This window comes from Oryzias latipes, chromosome 12 (assembly GCF_053564925.1).
Source record: "Oryzias latipes strain Hd-rR chromosome 12, Olatipes_Hd-rR_3.1".
In the NCBI taxonomy this organism is placed as follows: Eukaryota; Metazoa; Chordata; class Actinopteri; order Beloniformes; family Adrianichthyidae; genus Oryzias; species Oryzias latipes.
In genome coordinates this window covers 17,346,208-17,373,735 of record NC_136248.1, presented here as the reverse complement: position 1 = coordinate 17,373,735, position 27,528 = coordinate 17,346,208, and the positions used below count along the sequence as shown (strand labels likewise).

At 38.1% G+C, this 27,528-nt stretch overlaps 1 protein-coding gene across 3 annotated transcripts in view; it reads right to left on the bottom strand.

Annotated features, from left to right (window-relative positions):
- Positions 1 to 27,270, bottom strand: part of strbp (spermatid perinuclear RNA binding protein) — a 75,964-nt gene extending 48,694 nt beyond the window's left edge. Inside the window, exons 1-2 of one of the 3 annotated variants that reach the window (XM_023961169.2) lie at positions 27,148 to 27,270; positions 4,721 to 4,807 (exon numbers count right to left, since the gene is read on the bottom strand). The gene's annotated coding sequence lies outside the window, so the exon portion shown is untranslated. Of the gene's footprint in view, positions 1 to 4,720; positions 4,808 to 26,102; positions 26,335 to 27,147 lie in introns of those variants that run through there. The other 2 variants (XM_023961170.2, XM_023961168.2) reach the window with 2 other exon arrangements.
- Between the last annotated feature and the right edge of the window lie 258 nt (positions 27,271 to 27,528).

Sequence of the window (27,528 nt, the reverse complement as noted above, 5' to 3'; positions counted from 1 at the left end):
AACCCCGTAAGTGAAAGAAATTTCCCTAAAGTCACCGAAGTTGTTTGTAAATGACAAAAGTACAGGTAAAAACAAAATTCTCTAAAATTAAAAGAAATTAAAGAGGAAACGTGCTATAATAGATGTTCAACAGTAATTTTGAACAACAAACTAATGAAACAGACAAAAAACAACTTAAAAACCCACTCTAATGAAAATGTTGTGTTTTTTTCTAAAAATGGAGGACATGCAGTACAGACCAAAAGTTTGGACACACCTTCTCATTCAATGAGTTTTTTTATTTTCATGACTATGAAAATTGTAGATTCACACTGAAGGCATCAAGACTATGAATTAACACATGTGGAATTACAACAACTGAAAATATGTCATATTGTAGGTTCTTCAAAGTAGCCACCTTTTGCTTTGATTACTGCTTTGCACACTCTTGGCATTCTCTTGATGAGCTTTAAGAGGTAGACACCTGAAATGGTCTTCCAACAGTCTTGAAGGAGTTCCCAGAGATGCTTAGCACTTTTTGGCCCTTTTGCCTTCACTCTGCGGTCCAGCTAGGCCTGGGCGAAAAATCGATTGAATGAATCAATTCAAATTTTTTGTTACGGGCGATTTAAAAAAGTAACTAAATCGAGTTTTTGTGTAATGGCGCATTCTTGGCTCCCCAGAGCTTCCGTAGCGCAAGTGTAGAATAAGGCTGCACGATATGAGGAAAACTTGCGATATGCGATATTAGTGACCAATATAGGCTCCGTGCACGTAACTAAGGAGTTCTACTTCCGCCGCCTTGAGTGTGAGGCCGACCATTTCCGGCTTGCGACCTCTATAGCAGCGACACGGCAGATTTTGATTGCATATAGTGTCGAAAAACCGGAAGGGAAATGTGTCCCGTTAAACAAACCTTTGCTGTCACATTTATTTATGAAGCAGCTCGGTAATATACGAGGCGATCATCCAAACGTGCTTTTATTAATGTTATGAATATTATGAAGTGCCTGTTCGCTCATCATTTTATATTTAATCCTTGATGTCAGTGCTTTTTTGTGGAAGAAGTACGGGGCTGGAAGAAGAACCCAGTGTTAGGACAGGCTAACAACACAGGCTAACAACATTAGCCTTTTGATGGACACAAAATCCAGGACAAACCATGCGGGAAATGCTGCAATCTGCATACTGGCTGCACGTAAATCTCTGGGAATAACATCAGCCTTTATTTTGTCGGGGCACAACTAGAAACACAATTCCATGTGATTTTTTGAACAGTTTCTAAGGACTGAGCGGCATTTCTGCTCTGAAAAGCTCACACACACACTATGTGCTCTGCTCTGTCCTCGCGAGTCCGGCAGCCGCTAACCCAGATCGGGTCGGCTCGCAGTCCGAATTCTCACACATCACAAAACAACAAAACGCACACGTAACAAAGCACCTTCCCCTCAAACACATTAATAAATCCAGCTGCTCTGCTCAGAGAGGTTCACTCGGTCCACTGGCACCGGAGCCCGAACGCAGAACTCGGATGCGGGGTCCAGATGTCAGTGGGCACGCATCCCCCCGCATCTCCCTCGTGAGGGGTGAAAGAGAGGCGAAGAGCCAGCGGGGCGAGAGCGCAGCGGTCTACATGACGCATTTGGTTTCCGATCAGGCGTTCTTTCCGATTGCTGCAAATACGAAACATGACTCGTCTTGCTTGGGGTGAAGTCCTCCCGCCGTACTCTTACCATCCATTCGGCTCTCACCGACACATCTACTGGAAAGCTATGAAAGCTTAGAGTACTGTTGTACTTTGACGAATTCGCACACAGGGGCACACAACAATGTTGTGATGTCTTTGTCACGCGTTGAAACACCAAACGCCTCTCTTTTACCCGAAATCCGCTCCTATTTACTCAAAACTAGCAACTCAACAAAACTCACCACAACAATAACACGACCAACAGGAAGTTGTCGGCCTTACAATCGAAACACGGAAGTTAACCGGAAGTTCTATCGTGCACGTAGGCTATTGCGATGACGATATAACTTGCGATACTTGAGCAAACAGTAAAACAACCAAAAAACATCAATTCCATTTAACTGCAACAATTGAATTTAAATAAGAGTCTACACAACTTAAATGTACTCCAACTGACCCTAGTCCACATAGGAGGCGAACATCTAACATAAAAAGCTTCATCCAACTGGTCAACAACATGAAGGGGTCCACCCGATTGGTCAAATGTTTGATTGGATTTAATTGATTCGTTAAATACTTCAAGCTAACATAAGATTGTTTTAGCACATTTAAAGTAACCATTTATTGCAATTTTTGCCATGGATATTGGATATTGCACAGCTTGATATGGCGATAAATGTGCGGTATATTGTGCAGGCTTAGTGTAGAATAACAAAATAAGACAAAAACGAGACAAAAATTATATAAAACAAAATGAGTCCAAAAGGGAGTGAGAAGAAGAAAAATCTTATACTTAACTTTGATTCCAAGAGTGTGTTCATTTATTTATTATTCATCCCAGAAATGGGGGTTACATTTGTCTGGCGTTTGATTAAATAAAAGAAAAATTTGCTTTAAGTTGTCTGCAGTTTGTACTTGGGGGGGCAAAGCACCCCCACACCATTACACCTCCTCCTCCATGCTTCACGTGGGAACCAGGCATGTAGAGTCCATCCGTTCACCTTTTCTGCATCACACAAAGACAGTGTGGTTGGAACCAAAAATCTCAAATTTGGACTCATCAGAGCAAATCACAGATTTCCACTGGTCTAATGTCCATTCCTTGTGTTCTTTAGCCCAAACAAGTCTCTTCTGCTTGTTGCCTTTATTTAGCAGTGGTTTCCTAGCAGATATTCTACCATGAAGGCCTGATTCACACAGTCTCCTTCGACTTAGATTTCTAATAAACAACTTCCCATCTGCAGAAACTATGTCCTAGAAAAACAGTTTTTTGGAGTATGACTAAAAAAAAAGATCATTGGGAATACTTTAAAAACGATCACAAATGATCAGAGTGAGTCTTTGATATCTGTCCTTCTCGTTTGTCTTCAAATAACTACTTAAGATATGCGATCGATGGTGCGATCTGACCTTGACCTTTGAGGTTACGTTTGAAGCCAAATGCTGCTTTCCTAATACTCTTCAGTCACCAAAACAAAGCTTCTGCACCGTTTCTGCTGTTTAAAGGCCTGTGAGTACAACTTTGTTCACAATATAGAATGGAAAAATAAACATTGTTCCCCCAAAATAATCTATTTAATATACTTTGCTGCTGTAACAACTAATCATTCAGTTTGAAATTCCTAATTTGAAAGGTCAGCTATAGCAAATCAACTTAATACAGACATCCAGCATGGATCCCCAATGGGAAATGTGTTGCATTAATGGTATGTCACATGAAAAGATGCCCTGATTCACGGGCCAATCCTCAGGGTGGCACTAATACAAGCTAAATTGAGTAATTTAACACTGGCACGCCACCTAATATAATTTCCCCCCTGAAAAAATGCAGACACGTTTCAGTCTAATAATGTTGCACTGCGGTGGAGCAGTAGAGCATAATGTTCTGCCTGGTTCAGTCTTACCAATAAAACCTTTACAGCAATTAATTATTTACACATAAACACACGCATGCAGACACTAATACACTGCCATTGAAATATAAGTGAGGAAAAGCCACCCAGTGAGTCGGATAAAAGCTCGTTTACATACGTAAGCAGGTCCTTCATCAAAGAAGAGTCAACTCTACAGCCACAAACACAAACACTGAAAGACCAAAATACGGCCAACTAAACACACCAAGTGTTTGGTATGTAACAACTTCCTTTGCTCACTAAAATTCCAATTCTTAAAACAAAACAAAAAAATACTGCAAGAGTAGATCATTGAAGTATGGGACTGGAGAGGAGACATATGTGCAGGTACATCCTGCAAATAACCAACACAGCTGTTTATTCTCAAAAGGCCATTCCAGCATGAAATAGACACGCTGGTCCAATGCACTTCAGGATAGCATTTCAGTGTCACATTTTGCCTTGTGCGAGTGTGAAAACAAGATTTCACAACTTTGAAAGAGAAGGAGAAAGCAGTTTGGATGCTTAACGGTGCGATACTGCTCCTGCAGGGTTCCGGCTTGTCCAAAGCTTCATTTGGACCACAAACGGGAACCTCAAAGTATTTAAAAGTAACCAAAATTTCACAGTACAGAGGTGGTACAACCACTCTTGAACATGAGGCCCCAAAAAAGAAAGGGGTGGTTTTAATTTTTTTGCATTTAAAATAAGCATTTAATTAAAAAAGAAACCAGATACACAAAATTACTGCAACACGACCTATGATGCTTACCGCCCTCCGAACACATGAACTAATTTAAGTTCATATTTAAAGTAAGCCAGACTCAGATTAAACTATATGGGTTTGTGGACATACCATGCATACTTGAATACACCCTAATTTAACTATTGGGTCCTTCTAAAGTCAGCATGGTGTAAGCTAAAATAAAGTCTGTGTTATGAGAAACGTGTGGACAGCAAAGACAGTGAATGGGAGCCAGCATCAAAGTAGCGTAGGCAGACATAATGTGAGTCATTAATCAGACTGAGCTGTAAAAATTGTAAACACAAACATTAGTGGTGTACCCTACATGCAAGCTGAGTAAACAAATTAAAAGCTAACGATTTCTATCTTCATAGAAGGTCATAGATGATAAAAGATTCTGTCATTATTTTTACTCACCCTGTTTTTTGTCCTCCCGTTAGCGTGCTTTCCTCTAAAGTCGGTCTGGAGTTGCAGTGTTTTGACAGGGGTGGATCCTGCGCTTACCTGAGAACACACAAGTTCAGAGGTTATTAAAGTTCACCGTAACTTAAAGATCATGTGCGGTTTGACTTCCATTAGCCACGAAGAAAAAACAAAACACAAAGAAGATAAGACAATCATGATGTAAAGAGTGTATATTTACTTGCAAAATAATTTTGGAACCAAAATAAAAACTGTTGGATGGGAAGACAAAAGACTAAAAAACCTCCAATGGGTGGTTTGGCAAGTGCATATTTAAACTGTGCAATGGATCGTATTACCTTTCTTATTCTTCTTGCCAACATCTTAACAAAGGGCAATGGGACAGCAAAGTGGGAACCGGAGCCAGAAAGAAGATGAAAAGAATAAAACACAAAACAAAACTTCCATGTGGAATAAAACTAAATAAATTCTAACATCAGTGCGTCTCTTCACAGATCAGCCAGAAGGAAGCGGGCACTGCCGTCTAATTTGTATTCATGCATAAAAACAAAACAGATGCTTTTTCAGCCATGTTCTTCATTCAAAGTGTTCACAAAGAATAGTTGATCCGAGTCCCACTGTGCCAGTGACTGATGAGAAAAAAAGAAAATCCTGTATTCTAAAAGAAACATGTTTGTCCTTGCAAGCAGCATATTAGCTTATCTGCACAACACTTCCAGCATGGTTTGTAACAATGCAGTACTGACCGATTCTTCTTCCATACACCTCCCTGACATGGAATGAAAAAATATCCATAAATTCAAATATCATAGTTAAAGTAATCTGTTGTGATGTACAATATGCAGCTGACCTGCAGAAAGGGTAGCAACCTGAATAAACAACAGTATCTAGAACAATTCTGAGCTATTCTATGAAAAAAAGTTCCAGTTTACCAACAACTTATTCCAAAAACAAACAAACCCTATAACAATACTTTCATAACTATCTACAAGTGTAGGCTGACTGGCCACAAACGGTTTAATCAGCTGCCACAAATAATCAATAAACCATCCACATGCGGTTGTTTAATAATCTTGTTTAACTTTCATTCAAATGACTGGAGATCAATAAAAGAGATGTAGATTAGTGGAGCACAGGGAAACACCAGGAAAATCATCAGAGATGAATGACTATGGGTAGAATTAGAGGATGTCTTCATTCAGTAAAAAAAAAAAGGAATATTCTAGTGAATCTATAGCAAAAGGTAGATTCAAATTCAATCGTTTATAACCTTTGGAGTGTTCAGTGTAATCACAGAGCTCTCTATGTTTGACAGAGATGACAGGGAAGGCACACCCCCAGTTTAAATCAGCCAGTCATGTAAATCAAGTCAAAGCAAATGGAAATGATTTGCAGCGACTTGCTTTGAGATGTGGCCACACCTTGGCTGATAAATCATACCTGAGGTGGGAGTTGGTTACTAAAATCATTTGAGCTTATAAACATAAGCTCTGGCAGTCAAAATCATTCCATGTCTGCTTAAAGCTCTAGTATTAAAAAAAAAATCTAAATACAGCTTTTCAACCTGAAAGAAGACGACTTCTGTAAATGTATTTGTTTGTGTGACACAATCCGTGATCAGTAAACAATATTCTATTGTGTGTGACACATGGAAGGAAAAAAATGTCATTACTTTTTCCAGCTTTTTTTTTTTTTTTTTTTAGGAGCCAGTTTAGCTCGTGCTGGTTTGCGGCGCCTTCCGTCCGTGAAACCAGGGTTCGAATCCGGGCTGCTCCCTGTTCCCTTCTCTACCTCTGTGCCGGTCCCAAGCCCGGTTGCTTTGAGAGGGTTGCGTCAGGAAGGGCATCCGGCGTAAAACATTGCCAAATTTATCATGCGACTCGTTTGCTGTGGCGACCCCTGATGGGAAAAGCCGAAAGAGAAAAAAAAACTTTTTCCAGCTTTTTCTATTCAAGAGTTTTCTTTTATATTTCCATTTGTCATATTGCATTATAGAAATAATTAAAGTGGGATTACCTCAACACTCCATAAAAGGGTAAATACGTGACAGTGTTTTTGAAATATTTTTTAAGTTTGATACAAGAGTTTTTGAACATATGATTAACATTTAATTGGTAAATAATTGTGATTTTTCTAGTAAAAGTATGAATCCTAATTTGGCTGTGTGTCTTCTTTGTTCATTTCCTGTCTGATAGGTTAAAAATTATGTGTAATTAGAACACCAGGGGGCAGAAAACAAGTATAAGATTGCATAAAACTGGTTTTCAACCTTTTTGCTGATCAATGCAATAGATTTCAGAAACAAATACTATATCAATTGTAAATCTACATACACTTTTTAACCCATTTCTTAATTACTTTACATAAAGTCACCTCAAGAACTTCCTTTTTAATGTAGGAACTTTTTTCTCAAACCTGTCCTCTTTTTATCTAATGATAAAGTTTTGCAGGTTTTCAAAGAGCAGACTTAAGAGTTAGTTTCTCTTGCAGCAAAGGTCCCTTAAAAGCCTCGTCTGTTGCTCAGACGTCTGTGATATCCATAGGAAACATTTGCATAACGACAACCTGCCAGCCAGTCTAGCAAGCCTGAAACAAAGAGCTGCCACTTTCACTTCCTCTTTTTCAACCGTGGTGATACAGATGTTAAAGAGCAGCAGCTAACCAGGTTTTTCCACAAACAAAAACCTCATGATGAACTTAATGAGAGCTTTGGAGGCTACTTTCACCAAAAGGCCTTTAGTAAATCTGTAATCTGTCTGGATCAGACTCATACAGCTACAGACGATTTGGTCAAGTACATCTTAGAAGTCTAGAATCTAAATTTTAAAATCCAAACATAACATTAAGATGTATTTAAGAAAATAAGAATAAAATTCAGTTTATTTGCTCTTCTTGTAGTGGAGCATTTCTGAAAAGGTTTGATGTCATGGATTCCTGTCAGACAATTATGTCTAATGACTTTGTGATGTACTGAAAGAGTGAAAATAATATAATGAAATAGGGTAAAAATCCTTTTATTTCTAGAACATTCACTGAATTCACCAATCTTTCACATCTAATTTGTAAAAATGAAGCCTAAACAAAAAATCTGGGTGTCAAACTGAGATGCAGCGAAGCAGAAACAAAGACTGTTTCATGCTACAGCAGGTGGTACAGAAACTTGTCTGGATAAATAAAACTTCTCCATTGAGACATTCAGCTTGTTAGTCACAGACCGTCAGTGCCAGTGATTGCCACTTAAGCCAAGAGGAATCAAATTAAATCAACACAAAGATTACAAAACGGAGCAATCGTCACGGAAAAACAAATTTTACGATGGAACAACCAACATGTATTGACATTCTGAGCACCTGAGCTTGGTTGATGCATCTTGAAAGTTTTGGCAGAGTTTTATTTTTGGGGTTCTTGGAAATGTGGGTGCCCAGAGGAAGCCTTTGCTACTGAATCGAGATGAAAGGCTGTGTCTCATCATTATGAGCTCGGGGAGTGCAGACAGTGGTGATGAAGTGGATAAGATGGAAGAAAATTCAGCTCTGCTGCCACACTGCACAGATTTCTTGCTGCAATTTATTCACAGGTAAAACAGTATCGCTGATAATGTCTAAAGCTTCCTGCTTTAATTATGTAGACTGGGTTACTCATACAGTAAGTAATCTGACCTTATTTAACAATTAAAACGTTTTAACAAGCTACGACGGAGTTTTAGGTCTGGTTTACAAAAAAAAAACGACTAATTACGACTTAAAAGTCTTAATAAAAATAAAAAATACTTTTTTAATAACGACTTAAGGTGTAAATTTACGAGAAAGAAAGTCATAACTGTTAAATTACTATTTTTTTCTCATAAATTTACGACCTAAAAGCTCGTAATTTTACTTTTTTATTTTTTTTTGGTGGCCCTAAAACAAACAAGCAATGTCGTATCAAGAAGACCAAAAAAAAGTTATAATGTTTTTTCTATATCAGTAATTACAAAAAGAAGCATACCAATTTTTTTAATGTTTTTATTAAAATAAAAAATAAAAAGTTAAAATTAATCCACATCTTTACTTTTGTCACTGAAGCAAACATGGTTATAAAAATTATAGAAAAAGTATGAACCATAAAACTGTAAAAAGAAAAATTAACTGCACTCAAAAAAGAATATCTATTATAATAAATGTTAGGGGTGTAGGGAAAAATTTATTTGGCTATCTGTAAAATCTTGCGATATTTCATTTGGCAATACTTGTATTGATTTAAAATGCTGTCAAGATGACATTTATTTAATTATTTATGCATGTTCTTCAGTGTCTGACTCTTATTTTCCGCTTAAACCCCTGACCGCTATTTGGCGGCACAGCACACTAAGCCTTTTTGAGCAGCTACGCTGCACCAAAACAACAACAAAATCTCACGAGAATCAGCTTGTGTTAAAGGCTAAATGTTCAGTCAGCCTCGCAGTTTTTGCTGTTATGAGACATGTGCTACTTCGTTTTTGCTTGGGATGCATACCAAACTGAAACTCTGTGCCACATTGCTGCCTGCTCCATATTAAAATGGATTGTAGTGCTTTTGTAGTGGGTTCCAGATGCTTCACTCCTGACACTTGAGATGTATCGTGAAATATATTGTATCACCAGACTCTTGCCGATACACACCCCTAGTAAATGTACTAATATGATGAGATGGAGAAACAGAATTATTGCAGAATTTGAGGCTCCTGAGCTTTTTTCTTCTCTTTCTCATCAGTTTCAAACTCAACTCGACATTTATTGCATTAAAAAACCACATTCAGACATGGGTTATGTGTTAAAAATGGCTGTTAATGACAATATAATTTTAAAAATATAGTCTGGACCTGCTACCAGATGCAAAACATAAAGACGTCATAAAATAATCGAGAGTGAAAAAAAGAGGCTGCTGCAAACTGCACGGTGAGCGAATGTACAGAATGAGATTAAGTCAGAAGCAGGAATTCTTTAGGGAAGTGTTAACTGAGTGAAAAGTGGCAGGAAGTCTTCACACTACGCCTGTTGTTCTGCATTGTTGTTGATAAGAAAGCTTTGCTCTTGTGCTGTCCTCTCAACAACAAAAGCAACTTGTGCCTCTAAAGCTGAAGCCGTTGCAGAGTCATTTAGTGTCAGCTCCATGTCTTTAATTCCGGGCAGCAAGTGCTGAGAGAATGAAAAATGAATGAAATATGGCTTAGAAAGGCTCACTCATAAACATATTTCAACCCAAGCTTTTTTTTTTTTTATTAAACGTTAGAAACCTTTGTGAAAACGTTTACAGAGAAGAAGGGCGAGAAAAGTTTTATTTAATCAAGCTTACATTTTTATGACAATTATTTAAAGCGTTATCAGGTAAAAGTAGGGGACAAATCTTAAATATTTCCATGGGAATTGGTCAAAAAGTTCAAAAAGAGTTACATTTTTAGATTATCACCATTAAGTGCTACATATGTAGAATGAAAAATCAGACAAATAATCCTAATTCAAGAAAAGGAAAGTAATGACTCAGAAACTATTAATGTTTAACTCCCTGTGAGGTGTCATTTCATTCAATTACACACATAACTACTCTTCAACCAACATTAATAAGTCAGTCTTCAAGCTTTACGAGTCGTTGTGGTAAATGAAATCTAGAGACACCTGCCAGCACGCTCAGAGCACGCCAAAGACAGACAGGTGGGAGGAGCCAATAGTAGGACAGGTCCCCAGTCTTTTGACAGACACACTTGTATCAAGACACACAGCCAGCACAAACACTAAACAGAGTGTAACACTTGCCCCAGGCGGCGTATGGTAGCTCTTTTAAATACAGCCAACACCCAATCCTAACACCTCTCAGAGGTTGCCATAGCGACAGCCTGTCTCCTTGTCTGCACTTTGGAAAGGGTAAGACTCCACCAGGGTGTCGGAGTTTGTGTGTGCATGTATGTCTGCGGGGTTGCAACCTCAGCCAGAATAGGTCTCAACGTTTCCTCTCAATCAGTCTAGCAGCTCCTCTGCTGTTGAAGGTCTCAGATGGGAGGATGTGAGAGCAGAGAAGCGAGCTGAGAGACGGACGCCACTGTAGCCCCGCTTACAGAGGCTTCTTCTTCAGGAGCAGAATCTGATTTATATTTTATATTTATATAATTTACCTTTAAAAATAAAACAATTCTCTCTTTTTCAAATTCTGATGCGGTTTTTTTTTTTAATCACAGGGTAAGAACGGAACAGATAATTTGCTAAGACTGTTTCCAGTATTTCACAGTGAACAATCAGCCTACAGAAAGACGATCCGTAGCAGGTGTAAAATACAAAGAGTTCAGCAGCAAAAAGCTGCGGTGAGTCAGAGAAGGCACTGAGAAAATGAGTGTTTATCTGTGTGTGTGAAAGAACCCCAGAGACCGCCGGAGCCTTCTGCTGCCTCTTCAGACAGGTCAGCAGAGTCAGAGGGAGAGCTGTGCGCGCTCTGCACGGACGTCTTCTGAAAGTTTAAGACGCTCTTACATTTCACTCCTCAGATTGTGTGCGCCTGTGTCTCTCCCTTCAGACTTTGACATGCACACTTGACAATCGCTAAAACTCCCACCATCTGCCCACCAGCCGGCAAACATAAACACAGATTTCTTCTGCTCTACTGCTCCATTTCTTTATCTCCCCGCATCGCTCTATTTTTCTGGGTGTCCTGGCTCTCCACAGTGCTGCCATCCATCATCATTAGGAGCGAATAGATGACCTGTCTACTCGCTCCCTGTCACCTTCCCCTGAGGAGTGAAGAGGAGAGGGCATAGAACAAGCCCCGATGAAAAACATATCGGAACTACAAATTAACATGGCCTGTCAATTCACTTTGCTAACTCAGAACATCACTTTACACAATGGTCTTAATGAATAGCATTTTCTCCTTGAAACCAAACTCAATAAAATAATAGGATCAACTGCACCATTTCTCCTATTCAGAGGTACAACATTTTTTTTAAAGAAATTTAAATTACAAGTGAGAGGTACTATATTTAAAACAAGCTATACATTTTTTTTAAATGTTGCCTGTGAGATTTACATTTACCATAGTAGTTGACTCTATATCTAACAATCTCAGCTCCATTTTGCCTGATCTCTAGATCCCTAAAGGCAGATGACAGTTTGAAGCCAAAAACAGGATGATACAACTGGAAAAGGCTGAGGTGGAGGAGGAAAAGAGGTAAGCATATAGATGCGAGGAGGACGATCAGAGGACAAAGTATTGTCTCCTGGTGATATGTAAAAATAACTCTGCTGCTGCTTGCTGAAGGAGCTAAATAGGTCAGAGAATTCCCAAAGAAAGGAAGACAGGAAAGAGAGGGGGAGCGCTGACATTGATTCAGCCTGCAGTATCAGTCTGAGGCAGAAGCCAGTCTTCAGTTCAGAATGAGGGGAGTCTCTGTGCAATTTTATACATTTTTCCATCCATCTGTCTAATAGACTGCCTGTCCAACTCCTCTTTCCCACATGTTTATTTTCCACCGATCCTTTGTTATTGTTTACACCTTTATTCCCTCTGCTAATATGCAAAGTCTTTACTTGGAATCTTATATGCAGCTCCCCAATTCATGTGTTGCAATTAACCCAGCTCCCACAATCCATTTCTGCTCCACAATGCCTCTTTTTTCCTCACTGTGATTTACCAGACTCTTAGGTAGAATTGTAGAGTTTTTTGTGTGTAAATTATGCTTCTGATATTATGCCATGTAATTAAAACAGAAGGTTTAGTAGACATTAAGACAGCTATGTTCCTGCAAGGTAGCTTATATTATTTTTAACAGTAAAGGGATTTTTGTGGCACAGAAGCCAGCATCCACTTTCATTTCTGGGTGCTATTATTTTAGGATTACCTGGAAAGAGATTTGCAGTGAACATCATTTCGTAATTTCAGACATTTAACAGCTTTACCCCGCTGTTTATCTTTTAAGCATGGGCTAAAATTCTTCTGGATCATAGATTTGTTTACATAACAGGACCAAACCTGTTACGTTATGGGAGGCTTTTGGGCATTTCAGGTATTCTACATTAATTCCATGAAAAAAAAAAAAGACTCTCTGTGACATTTAATCTCGTAGTTCACACATTTTATAGTCCGTTCACTCTGTTCCAGCGCTTTTATCGTTGCATTGTGCAGCTCGGAGACTGATTCAAAGCCGTGTAATACGAGTGGGTCAGCACTTCTCAGCTGCAATTAAATCTGAACCCATGAAAAAAAAAAAAAACGCTAAACATTCTTACTCATTCATTTTAATCTAGGTGCTTTCGTAACATACTGTTTTAGCAGTATGTGTCAACTGCATAACAGATGAGAGAACCAATGGTTTGCGAGCAAAGTTGATACATAATTTAAAAGAAAAGAAAATACAACGCACTAACATCTGTTAGCTTATTGCAACTGCTTGTTTCTTTTCTTTCGGCAAGATTACTTCACTAAAAATCCACATATTTGATTTTGATATAATAATGTGCTTACATACAGCTTACTTTAATATCCAGAACCAAAGATCATTAGGAAGCAAAAGCATGAATGGATTAACCTGCAGCACTAGTTCAAAACAGACATAGCTTGTCTTCTTTGCTCGGTAACTAGATGAAACAGAAATAACTTTGACCAGGCCACAGCATGAGAAGAACACTGTGGTCCTCCAGGATCCTACGTCTTTGCACCTACACCACCTGCTGTAATAGTGCTAGTTCAGCCTCATTTCCCTCTGTGCTGTTGGGTGTTTGTGTGACTCTCGCACGGTGGAACACAATATTAACTCATCTTCATTTATAGAGATATAAAAACAGCAGGGGGGGGTCCAACATTTGTTCATAATGGCGGTGCTATGGTACACTGTGAGCTTGGAAAGAAAGGACCTAATTGTGAACTTCTAAAAATCTATATAAATATGATGCAGTTCTTATACTGGGACAGTCTGTTTCAGAAACCATGCATCACAGAATCACAATTACGGAAGCTCCAAAAGTATCATGCATGTTTGTCCATTTCCAAAAGACAGGTTGAGTCAGGGACCCGCCCCCTCCAATGAATACAATTGAATGACCATCCTATTTCATTATTACTTTCTTTCCATGGAAAGCCTTACACCTTCCCCTTCAGCATGTTCAGGCTAACTGGATAGTTTATTTAGTTGATAGGTATTTTGTTATGAAGCACGTCGCCAAATGCAGCTTAATGAAGTTAGTGTTGCTGTTTTTAGCGCTAAACTACACTTTGGGTTGGTTAGCTATATAGTTGTGCAGTGTCTGCGTCAATGTGAGCTGTGCCCATGCTAAACTAGCCATACGCCTAGCTAGTTTTTGCAGATTTGTAGCTAATTACCTTTGCTAATACGTCAAGGCAAAGCAAGTGAATTAAGATTGCATGTTTATTAAATGAGAATACAATTCCCTTGTACAGAAAGGGGAAATCCAGCTCTTGGCACTTCCTCGTTTCAAAGAAGGAAGTAACCTGTCTTGATGGATATGTGTTAAATAGTCATCTAACAAGATACAAGTTCATAATACAAACTCACAAAGAGCTTTGCCAATTTATTTGTAACAATCAATCAGATGTGTATTTTCAACAATGTTTATCCTGCACACATGGAATTTCTCAGATTACAAAGCATACGTAAACCTTAGGTGTTATCGCTGGCTCAGTGTTGTCCCTCTGATGTAAACCCACTGCATGGCTGACAGCAAGTGCTCTGCATGGGACAGTTATGTCTTGGGTAACCATGACAACAGAAGCATCCCTCATGGGATGGGGTGCTAATTTGATAGGCAGGACTGTCATCTGTGAAGAGCCACAAACATTGGCTTAGTTCCACCACTGGACTTGGATTTTCTGGCTAATTTTTCTGTGAGTGGTCACACCCAAAGTCATTCCCACACTGTTATCAAAGAACCAGGTATTACGCAAGTACCCAAACGGTCACTACAACACAACACAAAGCTGCTACTGAAAACCCTTTTGAGTTTTTTGAGTTCACTTTGTTTATACCAATCCTATCTGTTGATGAGTACATAACATTCAGTGTTTGTGTTTAATCCATTTTTAGTAGGTTGCTACAGCTCAAAAGCTTTGACATGTTCTACAGCATGACATGTTCTACAGTAAGTCATGCTAATCAATTTTGGTTCCTCTCATATAGAGTAAAATTACCAACATGAAGATAAAATACTTAAGTAAGCTGCTACTGCTGTCTGAAAAAAAAAAAATATACAATGCAGGTATTGCTCTGTAACTGAAAGGTGTAAAGTCCATAGGATTCGAGCAGTAAATGGGCTTTATGATTTCCAACAAGAAAAATAAATTGCATGTTTTTATTCTTTACCTACTAAACTTTGATATTTTTAAATATATATATATTAGGGCTGCACGATATGAAGAAAACTCGCGATATGCGATATTAGTAATTAATATTGCGATAACGATATAATTTGCGGTATATAAACAATTAGCAAAACAACCAAAAATATTATTCCCATTCCATTACAACAGCTTAAAAATTATACTACAAATGACCCTTGTTGACATGGGAGGCGAACATACAACATAATAGGGCGCCATCCAATTAGTTAACAACGTGAAGGTGTCCATCTAATTGGTCAAATGCACAAAGGGATTCTTTCAATCCATTAAACACTTCAAGCTGCCATAAGATTGTTTGGCCACATCTAAGGTAACCATTTATTGCAAATTTGCTGTCTTTTGCGATATGCATATTGCACAGCTTGATATTGCGATAACGATAAATTTGTGCAGGCCTAATATATATTTATATATATATATATATATATATATGCATTTTCTAGTAAAAAAAATGTGACAAACCAACCTTATTGTTAACATTGCTATATTAGTATTGTACTCTTATACATTCAACAATGTGAAAGCTGACTAGATGCATATAAAAAAAAAATCAAATGTAACTGTTTAATAGAGCCGCTGAGTCAGCATTTTTCAATCCATGTTCTCACAGTCCATTGTTCCATTTTACTTATTTACCTGCTGTAACATCATGGTTTCGAATGACTAACTCCTCTATAAGCTGATTAGCTGAACAGCAGGCGGCATCCATGGCCCACTGCCCCATCAGTAACAAAAGAAAAGAACAGAGAAGCTGCAATTTCACTATTAACAAAACTGAAACAAAGTATACAAAGGAAATGTGTTCAAATGTTATGTAAGAGTTTCTAAAAGCGTATAGCATTTCTGTCAAACACTTTGAATTGCCTGTGCGCACACGAGGAAACATAAAATTGCCTTGTCAGGCCTTCCAATGGTCAAAGTTCTGAAATAATGGACAAATAAAACATAGGTGAGGTGTGCATACATCCAAATGAATAGTCCTTCTTCCTAAATACCACATTAGGTACATGAAATGGTAATTAAACTAGATTTGTGAAGGTGTTAATCTGACACGCTCTCTTTTAATTTAACAGTAAATGCATGTCACGCAGATTATGCTCCAGTACTACATTAAATATCATGAATATTTCATGAAATATTTAAATAGTCAACAATAAAAAAAAATAATGCTGTTTTTTATCATAAAGTTTCACTAGTGGCATGTTTGACTCTTTTAGATTTTGAGACGTAAGCTTTATGCTCAAGCAATCCCATGACTCTTGACAAGATAAGGAAGGTTAAAAAAAGAGAGACATGATTTCTTTGCAATCATGCAAGTATTTCATGCTGACGGTCCAACTTCTCCTCTGTAGTCCTCTGACACATTTCTAAAGGCTTAAAGAAGGATAAATCTGAGTAAAATGTACAGCAATTATCAACCAGCTCCCCAAAGAAGAAGACGATGTCACCTTCATCGTGTTAGCTTTGCACTCCCTGTTCATTAACAGAGCCTTGGCTTTTTTTTTCCTTCTTCATCCCTAATAGACATGTTTGTCCAGACTGTATAACAGTCCAATGAAGGAGTGGACTTTTAAATCAATTATGCAAATAAAGATTGTGATTAACACCCAGTTCTATCAGGCTAAATGTGCGGCACGCCCAGTTTGTTAACCTTGAATTTTTTTTTTTTTGTTGGTTTGAAAAAACACCCTCACTTTTATAAAAATTATGTTTAAGAGAAAAAGTCTTTTATTTCTAAGTGAATGGAAAGTATTGCTCATCTAGATCCTAATGAGTCTTCAGACTTCTGTGATGTTTCTGTTTTCTAATCTGCATCTTTTTTGGTCACTATGCCGTGGATGGCTATGCCTCCCAGCTGGAAACTACAATGATCTCCCAACAGGCAGCAAGATATTTTTTTATGATAATTGCATACTACAACTCAGTTTGCTGCCCTTTTTTTTCCTGTTCCTGGAAAAAAAAAGAGGCTTTTTTGAATGTCAGTACAGCATGATTCATCTTGTCAAAATTGAAGCACTTACAACATATAAGACAATAAATATATTCTCAGTTTAAAAAAAGAATCTAAAGTGTCTCAACATTCTGACAAAAGATGACTCATCTATCCAAAGAATGTGCAACTTGCTGGGCTGTGACAGGTTGCAAGAACAGCAATTATTAATTAAAAAGAATGTGTCTCGAGATGTGTGTAGGAGTTTATCTAACGACAACTTAAGTCATCTTGTTTCAATGTTACCTTATTTTAAACAAATTATAATGGCATAGAGTCACAGCAGGTGACTTTAACCTGTCTTGAACTTTTTACTGGCTTTTCAGATAGTATGATGAATGTGGAACAATCTTTACTATTGAGCATAACTGTAGAAAAAATATGAAAATGTGGCTTTTTTGGGTGTGTGACTGTGTGTGCCTAATGCAACAATCTTGCAGAATTTTTGTACTGTATGGATGTCATCCAACCTAATCTTAGTTAAACACCATTTCCTAGTGATCGTATGCAGACAAAAACCTTTGTAGGGCAACAAACCATTTCTTTTTTAATCATTTTTCTTCACTTGTTTAAGCTTACGTGTTGAGATTGAAAATTCTGCACTGAATTACATACCAGAACCAGGGATCTTTAATACGAGCTATAACAGGAGGCCGAAAGATCTAATGAAGATATGGTTATAAAGCTCTATTTATATAAAGGCTTTGTTTATGCTGCTTTGTTTATGCTATTTATGGTAACTTCAGTGCCAGGAGGTTGCTGGAGCCTACTGAGCAACAATCGAGCAAAGGCAGGAGACAGGTTGCCACTCTGTCTCAGGGTCACACAGCAAACAACCACTCACATTTACACCTAACAGACAATTTAGACTCATCAATGAACCTCTGCAGCGTGTCTTTGGACCGTGGGAGGGAACCGGAGTGCCCGGAGACTGCATATGCAGCCCAACTTTGGATAATTAAAGATTTTTCATTTATCTGCGCCCACAGCTTTGTAGAGGTAGATAGGATAGGGAAGTTTATTCTTAAAAAAGGTTATAAAACTCTTTGCTTTTCCTCAGAAAAATCTGAGATAGTTTATTATTGTAAAAAATCTTTCCTGCTGATACATGTTAATACCTTGTCTATACTCATCTATTTTTTTAAATTACATTTCCTCTAGTTGTTAAAATGTATAACTAAACATAAAGTAGTATAAGTGTTTTATCTCATTACCATCAGACAGATAACAGAAAAAGATTTAATAAGAGCATGACCAGCTGGCTGGCTGTGTGTGGCAAAGCAGATGTAGAAACTACAGAGAAAAGATCTTAAAATGAAAATATATTTCAATATTTAAAATGTCTAAATAAATATTTAATAGCAAATGCCAGGCGCCTGCTCTCTACCGTATAACTGTGTCAGAAAAGTCTGCTGCTCTATTGCATCCTCAGCTTTTTAACCAAATCCTCTCAGCAAGAACAACTACAATGGTTGGATTCAGTTCAATAGCTGTGGAGCAAATAACAGGAGCATTAGGGTATACTTCACTGTAGCAACTTCAAATCCATAAAACATGGCAATCCTATCAGTTGCTGATGGCAAACACATTTGAAAATCTTTTTTTTCCCCAGTCTAAACAGCAGGAACTGCAATAACAAATTTCATTTGTCAATGAAAAATTATGCCTCAGGGAATCTTGAGTCATGCAGGTGTCCACGTTGGCTGTTGGATGCAGAAAAATTGGATACGTATTACTTTTTTTTTTCTTTAAATCACGCCAGCTTTTCTCTAAAAAATAAATAATAATCACAAAAGCACCATTTGAGAGGAAACTCTAAAAAGTCTCTTATTACTCACAAGGCATTTTTTCAGAGAAAGAGAAAGTTAAAAAACAAATGTACAAGTAAGTAAAATTTTTTAATTACCAAAGACATAACTGCTAAATGGGAGTATTTTTGATGATTTTTACTGAAAAATGTATAGTGCTGCAGTTTGCTTTGTAGTTTTGCTCTGGCTTTGCTCTTTGAAATAAATACAGAACAAAGTTTATGTTTTTCAGTCCAATTTTTTAGTCCCTATTCAAAAAGTTTAAAATTATTGCTACTTTTTTTTTTTGTGGAGATCCCAAAATAACAGTTAAAAAGGTGCACTCTTTCCCCTTTAGTTAATATAGTTTGACTCAGATAAAACTAAGCAGCATTTGGGGTTCAAATTCTCTTTAAAACATCAGCCAGTTAAGCAGAAGGAAGGTGAAGTATATGGCGTTCTTTCTACCTTGCTGCATCTCTGTCATGCAGTCCGCCTCCAGCTGTGTTATGGAGAGAACAGCTGGTCTGCAGGTTCACTATCAAAAAGACCCGCCTTGACCTAAACCAAGGACTGCCAAAAGTCAATAAAAACAATCCAAACTGGCAATATTTGCTTGATTTCTATCTTACATCTGTTTGGGTTCGCATGCCCTTAAAAATAACTATTTTTAGATCTAAAATAATAAATACTGAATATTTTATGAGGCTCTTCGCAGTTCAATTTTATTTTTACATGAGGTTGATCTAAAAAAAAAAAATCATTTGCCAAACTAAAAATTATTTTAGAATTTGTTGTGGATAAAAACAGTAAGTTACTATATTGAAATGTGTGACGTGACACTAGAATAAAGCTTCCCAACTAACACATATCACACTAATTTAAGAAAATAATAAATACAGCTTTACCTCTCCTTTATTTTAAAGTTTTTTATTTAAATGGTAATCAAAATAATTACAAATATAAGAACTTGCTGAAGCATCACAATCCATTTTGACTTAACACTTTAATTCGTCTTACACCGCTGACTTTGGTGATTTAATACCTTTAAAAAAATTTTCGACAATCAACCACAGTGGCTGAACCATACTGGGATTCCAACTGGCAACTTTCCATCTGTAGTCCAAACAGGGTTTGCTTGGAATAAATAAATGGCTCGACTTTCCTGGAAGCCTGAATAAGAGTAAGCTATGGTTTCCCTTATCTAAGCTCTTTTTGACACACTGAGCAGAGCTGGGGCATGAGAAGAAGGAGGCATAAGGGAGGGTTATCACTTAGGCATGTGTGTGTGTGTGTGTGTGTGTGTGTGTGCGCGTGCGTGCTGGCAGTAGGGCTGGGGGGTGAGAACTGGGCCATCAACATGAGCACACTATATTAAGAGTGGGTGCTCTGGGAAACGGATCATATGGGGATGTATTGGTATAGCAACTAATCAGATTTCTGCTTCGTTCAGGTCAAATTGGAAAGTATTTTGAATATGAAAGTTACCAAAACTGATGTCGCCAAAGAAAAACAAAAAAAAAACTATCAATGCATGATTAAACAGACAAAAAGAAAAGCAATTTTCTTAAAAGATTTTTTCCATAGTTCTTTTAAACTGAGTTTGTTAACATTTTTAAATGCTAAACTACTCTTTTGTTTTTTTTTATGCTGATTTGGTTTTAGGTAAATAACAAAGGGGTATTTTTAATAGTTTGACATGGTATTTTACTCTTCAGAAGGGGAATAAAAGCATTTTTAAGCATCAGATATTGTCATTAGCCAACACGTGTGTGGAAATGTCAAAACATCACAGATCAGCAACAATCCAACAGTGTGAATCCTTCCTAAAAAGTCAGGTAGATAATTCATTTCCTCAGAAAATGCATAATCTATAAAACAGCAATGTTCTGATAACTAATAATCCTAAGGTTTTTAAAATAATGTTTATTTTTGCACTAACTAGCGTGGGTTAAATATTTCATTACTTTTTTGTGGCCAAGTTGCTATGTAAAAAAAATAAAAATAAAAGATTAAATCAACAACAATACAGTGAAGTATACAAATAAAATTTAAAGAGGCTTCATTTAATTCTGAAGCTGTTAGGATCCCATAAACATGTCTCCTTGAGTTATCTACACGCTGTCCTCCATTGTGCTACACTGCTTAAAAAAACAAAATCAATTGTTCTCAGTTCACATGTTGTTTCTCTTTCGGCTTTTCCCATCAGGGGTCGCCACAGCGAGCGAGTCGCATGGTAAACTTGGCAATGTTTTACGCCGGATGCCCTTCCTGACGCAACCCTCTCAAAGCAACAGGGCTTGGGACCGAATTGTTCTCAGTTCACATACATCACAAAATGTAACAGTATTTCTGCAGAGAAAGAAGACTTCATTTAGAAGGAAGATCGTGAACCAAATGCATAATTTGCCAACAATTCTTCTAAAATAATTAAACAAAAACGGCAGAGAACAATCTTTAATCATTAATTATATATGTATTGCAAATGAACCACACAGAGAACCAAAATAAATTAAGAACATGAACAGTGTGTGATTATTGCACTGTTTGTATGAGATTCAATAGTGATTCATGCATCGATTACAAAATTGGAACGCGACATGTGCGCGATGTTAAAGTTATACATTGGTGGTAGATGCGTGAAAAGTCCATTAGACATTCTTGGAATAGTCGTGGAAAGCCACAAATTTGCCTATGCACCTCACAAAAAACACGCACAATTGCGTACGATTTATGAAATAATTGCATATAATCTATGTTAAATATGCATAAACTGCAAGCTATCAGCTACGCGGATGAAAAGGGGAATCGAGTAGCCTTCGGATTTTAAGTGACTCCTAACAAGTATGTTAATAAAAGACAAGTCCTGAATATTATTATTCCTATTCGAACCTAAACTACAATATCCCCGAATGTCAGCATGACAAGCAAAAGAGCTCTGCGGCGGAGCTAGGAGCTATGTCTGGAGAACCACTGCGGTGTGGCGAAGCGCAAGCTTGGGCATCCTAAATGTTATATTTTTCTTATATTCATTGAGACAATAATAAATTGATCATTCTTGTTTTTCTTTTTCCTTTCTTCAACAAGTGTGGGTCACAGCGCAGCAGGATGGAAAAGCATATCCGTGTTTATGAATGACTTATGACGTGAATAATTATTTTGTTCGCACGAATGAATTATTTCGAGGGAACGAAGTAGTATTTTGAGGGAACGGAATATTAATTTGTGGGAACGAGATATATTTTATGTTTTCCATGTCAGGACACGGGCTCCGTAGTTTTGCCATAGGATGTCAAAATAATACATTTTACCAATAAATTTGAATGTGAAGTCCCCCCCCCCCCCCTTTTATTTTGAAATGTTGCAGAGTAAAACAGGGATTTAACGCTTTTCATTATTGACTATGTCAAACAATTACTGAACTAAATCTCAACAAAACAACAGTGTTTTACAAAGTGAACTGCTTTAAATTATTTCCTGCTTTGACCACTTCAATAGCGCTGAAGAAAGCTGTGAAACTGCTATAAACAGGGCACTGATGACAGTGGGGTGAATGTAAATCATTCAGTTGTTATTTTGGATTAGTGCATCAAGAGTGCAGCTCTTATGGCTGTCAACACCAAAAAATATATATCACTTTTACATGTCCTTGAGTGCATCTGTTACAAGCTAATAATGATGTTATAATAACTTGACAAACGTGTTCTAATAAAGATATCTTTTTTTTCTCTTTGTTGTTGAGTTGTGCAAGCTGTGAGACAGACTGGAAAACCTTAAATGGCCATCTTTCTACATCTCTGCTTCTCGCTGTCTGTCTGTCTCCCTTTCTGTCCCTGTGACCCATTCACGGGATTCCACACCGAGGTGAAAGGAAACAGGAACGGCTGCAGTGCCTGCTGTTGGAAAAATGCAGTTTCTGCAAAAAAAACTAAATAATAAATGTTTCCCATCTCCCATTTAATACACACACACACACACTGAGCTAATATTCACATTTTGCATTCTTTGTTCTTTTGCCAGTTGGGAAGATGTTGGAAATGATGAAAGCCATTCCTGTTTCTGATGAAATCCAGTGGGGGAGAGAGTGTGTGTTTGCATGTGTATTAGCAAGTGTGCGTGGCAAACAACACAGCTAGATATGGTCACCACCGTACACATGGATCTTTTTATGATTGAGTGCGGATGAACATTCAAAACAGCAGTGCGCTCTGTGGCCGTCAAGCCCTTTGCACAGTCTCCCTTTCACCAAAGCACAAGCGGGACTACCAACTCCCTGTTGTGCTTACGGAAACCCTGACAGCCAACTCCCATTTTACCCAAAAAGGAAACCTTTGACTAATTCTCCAGCCAATTGTACAAGTGTTTAATTTCTTCAGCGGACAGGACTAAATAAGCTGCTGTGAGCTCAAACCCTAGGACTCAGAGAAGGACTCCTGTTCCACCACCAGACCCCCAAAGAAAAATGTTGCAGAAGCAGCAGTGGGGAGAGAGAGGAAGACAACTTGTGCAGTTAAGGTGTCAGGTAGTGAGTGCGCAAGATCCTAAACTGTTTAAACTGAGAGCACGACATAAAACAAACAAGGACTCCGGCAGCAGGAGTGTGACGCTGTTTCCCTGCTTTTACATAAAACAGACACAAAAGGAATTGAAGAAAGAAAACCTAAACTACATTAAACATGGATATAGTTTTTGTTATGTAGCACATTCTGTTAGAGTTCTTTGGAAGAAACCTTATCGCCTGCTTTTGACGGCAAAAGGCAAATATAGCATTGCCCAAAGAGGAAAAGGAGTTTTTCTAAATCTTAAAATAATATAAAAGCATTATTACAGCCTATTTTTCCAAATAGATATAGTATGCTATATCTCTAGTATGCTGCTATTTTATCCATATATGTCTCCAATCTTGGCGCATATCATTTCCATTTGTGGAAATTAAATTCCTGTTTAACCCCAAAGCAAACAATTCCAACTCAGTGTTCTTTTATCAGCTGGTTGACATCAAGAATAAATCAAACATCCAAACCCTATAAAACGAACAATAAACACTCAATCTGAAATGTAAAAGAAACATTTCAAATTTGTTTTATCAGTTTTTCTATGTGCAGATGGATGAAAGGCAATCAGAACAAAATAATACAGGTAGTAATTAAGGAATCCAATAATAGTCACGGCCAGCGTGCAAATAAATAAAAAACTGATATATACAAAATAAAGAAAAGAAAAAAATCTTTGTGCTCTGAAAACCATAAAGAGCAAAAGCAAAGTAATCATGGTGATGTAATGCCAGCTCAACCAAACCCCCTCTGGTCCTCAACCTTTTCTGTAAGTGCAGAACACACTCGCAAACCAAGGGGTCTGCAACCGGAGGCTCCGGAGCCACATGCGGCTCTTCTATCCCTTCATTGTGGTTCTTTGGCTTTAATTTGAATAAATATTAAGTTAACATTTAAGTTATTAAGTTGATAATTTAAGCACATATTCCTATATATTTTTCTGCACAACAGTGTCTTGCTGATGCTCAGTATTTAAGAAAATAATTGCGTAAACATGTATAAATAAAAAATAAAAAATCTGGATTCTACACCGAAGTTTGCGTTTATATTTCATAGTATAAGGAGAAAAAGAATGAAAGCGCACCAAACTGATAGAAAATATGCTGCAGTTGGAGGATATTATTTGGTATATTTTATTTTGAAAGGAACTTGCACCATCAAAAGTAAAGAAGTTAAAGTTATTAATAGAAAAATATAACACTAACGTTATTGTAACTATTTAAAAGCTACATTTTATAAATGAATGGCCTAAAGTCCACTAAAAAATATAGTGTATGTTTTTAAAACACCGAGTTGGGACTTTGGTTTTCGTTGGGTTTTGGTCAGTTAAAAACTGGACCAAGTAGCTCTTTTAGCGCTACAAGGTTGCAAACTCCTGATCCAACCCATGCTCCTCATTTTTGGTGAAAGTGATGCCAAAAACATTCTAAAACATTGAAGTATAAAAAAAAGGTCAAAACCATAAACAAATAAACAAGAATTCAGGATGTCAAAACATGCAACTTCCATGTCTTCCTCTATACAGAAACTACCGTTTCAATGCTGTAACAAGCTACAACAAATGATGTCTGTTTTGGCTCCATTAACACACTGGATGAAGAAGGAGGTGTGTGTTTCCACAAAGACCTTTCTCTTTCTAACTAGGGCAGGTGTGGTTTTGGGGGTCACCTCACGAGTGAATGGGTGGGTGGGGAGGAAGCATACTGAAGGAAACAAAAATAACCCAGGGCAACCGACCATTAGTCAAACCTGGAGATCAGCAAGAACCAGAACCTGATAAACCAGCACAACCTACTATACAAAGCAGCAGTGGACCACAAAAGGAACAGCTCAGTTAAGTAGGGAATCGAAGCAGAAAACAAACGGTTGCCAGGTTTCATAAATACCAAGAGGAAAGCTATAAGCCTGAGCTTTTGTTTGGGAAGTTCCTGCATGGTTGCAGGTGTCAAGAGCTTTGCATGCTGATAAACTGAACTGCTTAATTTGATCTTCCAAGAAAGGGGACACAATGCTACTTTTCGTGGTTACTACATGGGCTACAAGCATAAGGTATGCCAAAAAGCTGGTTCAGCAGGAAAGAGGAGCAGCGCAGCATTTCTTCCTCTTTCTACTCCGCGTACAAAACACAGACAGACAGTGGGAGGAAATGGCTTGATATCAATCCACTACAATGCAACAGAGCACTCACTTTTGGTTTCTTTTAAGTGACTAGAGGGACAAAAATAGTGCATTGCAACAAGAACAAAATACAAAAGATTACAAAAAAATAGCTTTTTAAATCTCTTATTGCGACACTTTTTAAGTTTTTATTTCAACAAAGAACGGAGTCCGGAAGTGTGCCATGACACCTGCTGTAGATGAGATACGGTCCAACTGACTCTTTTTGTCGGAGAATATTCCATTATTCTGGCAGCCAATCAACAGTTCCTCAAAGGTGTTTTAAAACTTGGAAGTTCAAGAATTTTCAAGTCCCGAGTTCCTCTTTTTTTATTTTAGACAAAGAAAATCGAAAGTATGAATCAAAGAAACAATACCAAACCCCTGTTCCGGTCATTTTCGTGACCAGTTCTGACCAAACGCAGAAAAAATGTCTTACAAGTTAGTCCGAAGTGAATAAAAACATGTTTCTGGTGAGACTGCTCTCACTTTTAGCTGCGAGGAAACACATTTCGAAAATTAAAAGCACTTACGGTTTGGTGTGGTAGTCCGTCACTAACAGAAATACACAAAAATCCCGATCGAAATAGACAACAAAATCCAACAAAATGACAACAGTCCGGGGAGCCGGGACAGCGCGCGCGAGCTCTTTAAGCCTTGGCCGCGTGCTGGTCTATGTCTCGCACGAGACTGAACAGAGAGAAGACAGAATACGCCTGAGATGACAGGTGTCAGGGCGCATGCGTGGAGGAGCAGGGTCGACTCATTCCGCTGGAGTAAAGCTGCAAGAAAAATTGGTGAATTTTTATGTTTTTAGAGGAACAGCGACGTGTCGTGGCGTAAAAATCCTTCGATGCAAGAGATTTATTATAAAGTGTGTAAGGAAAAACGTGACAAAAAGTTTAAAAAAAATAACAAAAATGAAATTAGATGTACAGGCGAAATGAATGGTTGATTGTGGTAGCTTTATTTATGATCAAACACGATTGTGTTGTTCTCCTTCAAACAGACTTTTTCCTGGTAAAAAAAAAAAAGCATCTGGCGATATATTCATCATCGGTATTATTCTCCAGTCGACCTCCTTATAAAAAATTCAGCACAAAAAAAGCTTGGCTGACTGGAAAAACAGCACCTAAAAGCCTCTCCTGCGCGCGCCATCGGTTCGGAAATGGGCGTTGCCAACTAAAGCAGATCTCGGGGCAGATTAAAGTTAGACCGACATTCTTGTTTCGGAAATGGCAGTGACCGATCAACGAGATCAACCCGGGATTACGGGGCTTCAGTCAACTATCAATAGCCATGTGCCTGCAGGACGCAAGGAGGGGGGGAATGGGGAGGGGGGGGTGCGCAGATGGTGCATATTCAGCCACCGGCCAGGTCGGGTGATGCTGTTTGTCCCGTCCGTAGCGCTGAAGAGCGCAGACTCCTACTCCCCCCCCCCCCCCCCCCCCCCCCCCCCCCCGCGAATGATGGCAAATGTAACCTGTCCTGAGACACATCCTCCTGTCCCGCAGCTCACCGCGGTAACAGCTGCATGCATCACACGGACGCAAAAGACAAATAGCTGCTCAGTTTTACCTGTGAGCTGCACTCGTCAAGGCCGTCGTCGTTACTTCCCCACTTACTGAATCCATGAGGTTCACTCTCCGGGCTGCTCTCTCCGCCGAGCAGGCATTTAGAGGCAACGGGATTTGATCACGTGGTCACGCTCCGTGCTCGTTATTGGACCGCATGAGATGCTGCTGCCCATTCTCACCTGTACCCTGGACTTTTGAGTGCAACTATATATTTCCCCTTTATTCTGACAAAGCTAATGCTTAGCTGAATGAAGTAAAAAGAAACTTTATTTTTGAATTTAAAGTTTTGCTGAAATTCTGCAAAAAAATGGAGTGTTTCAAAGCCTACTGTGAAGAAAAAACGCAAACCTGTTAAGAAATCAAAGCAATAAGCAATACTTCC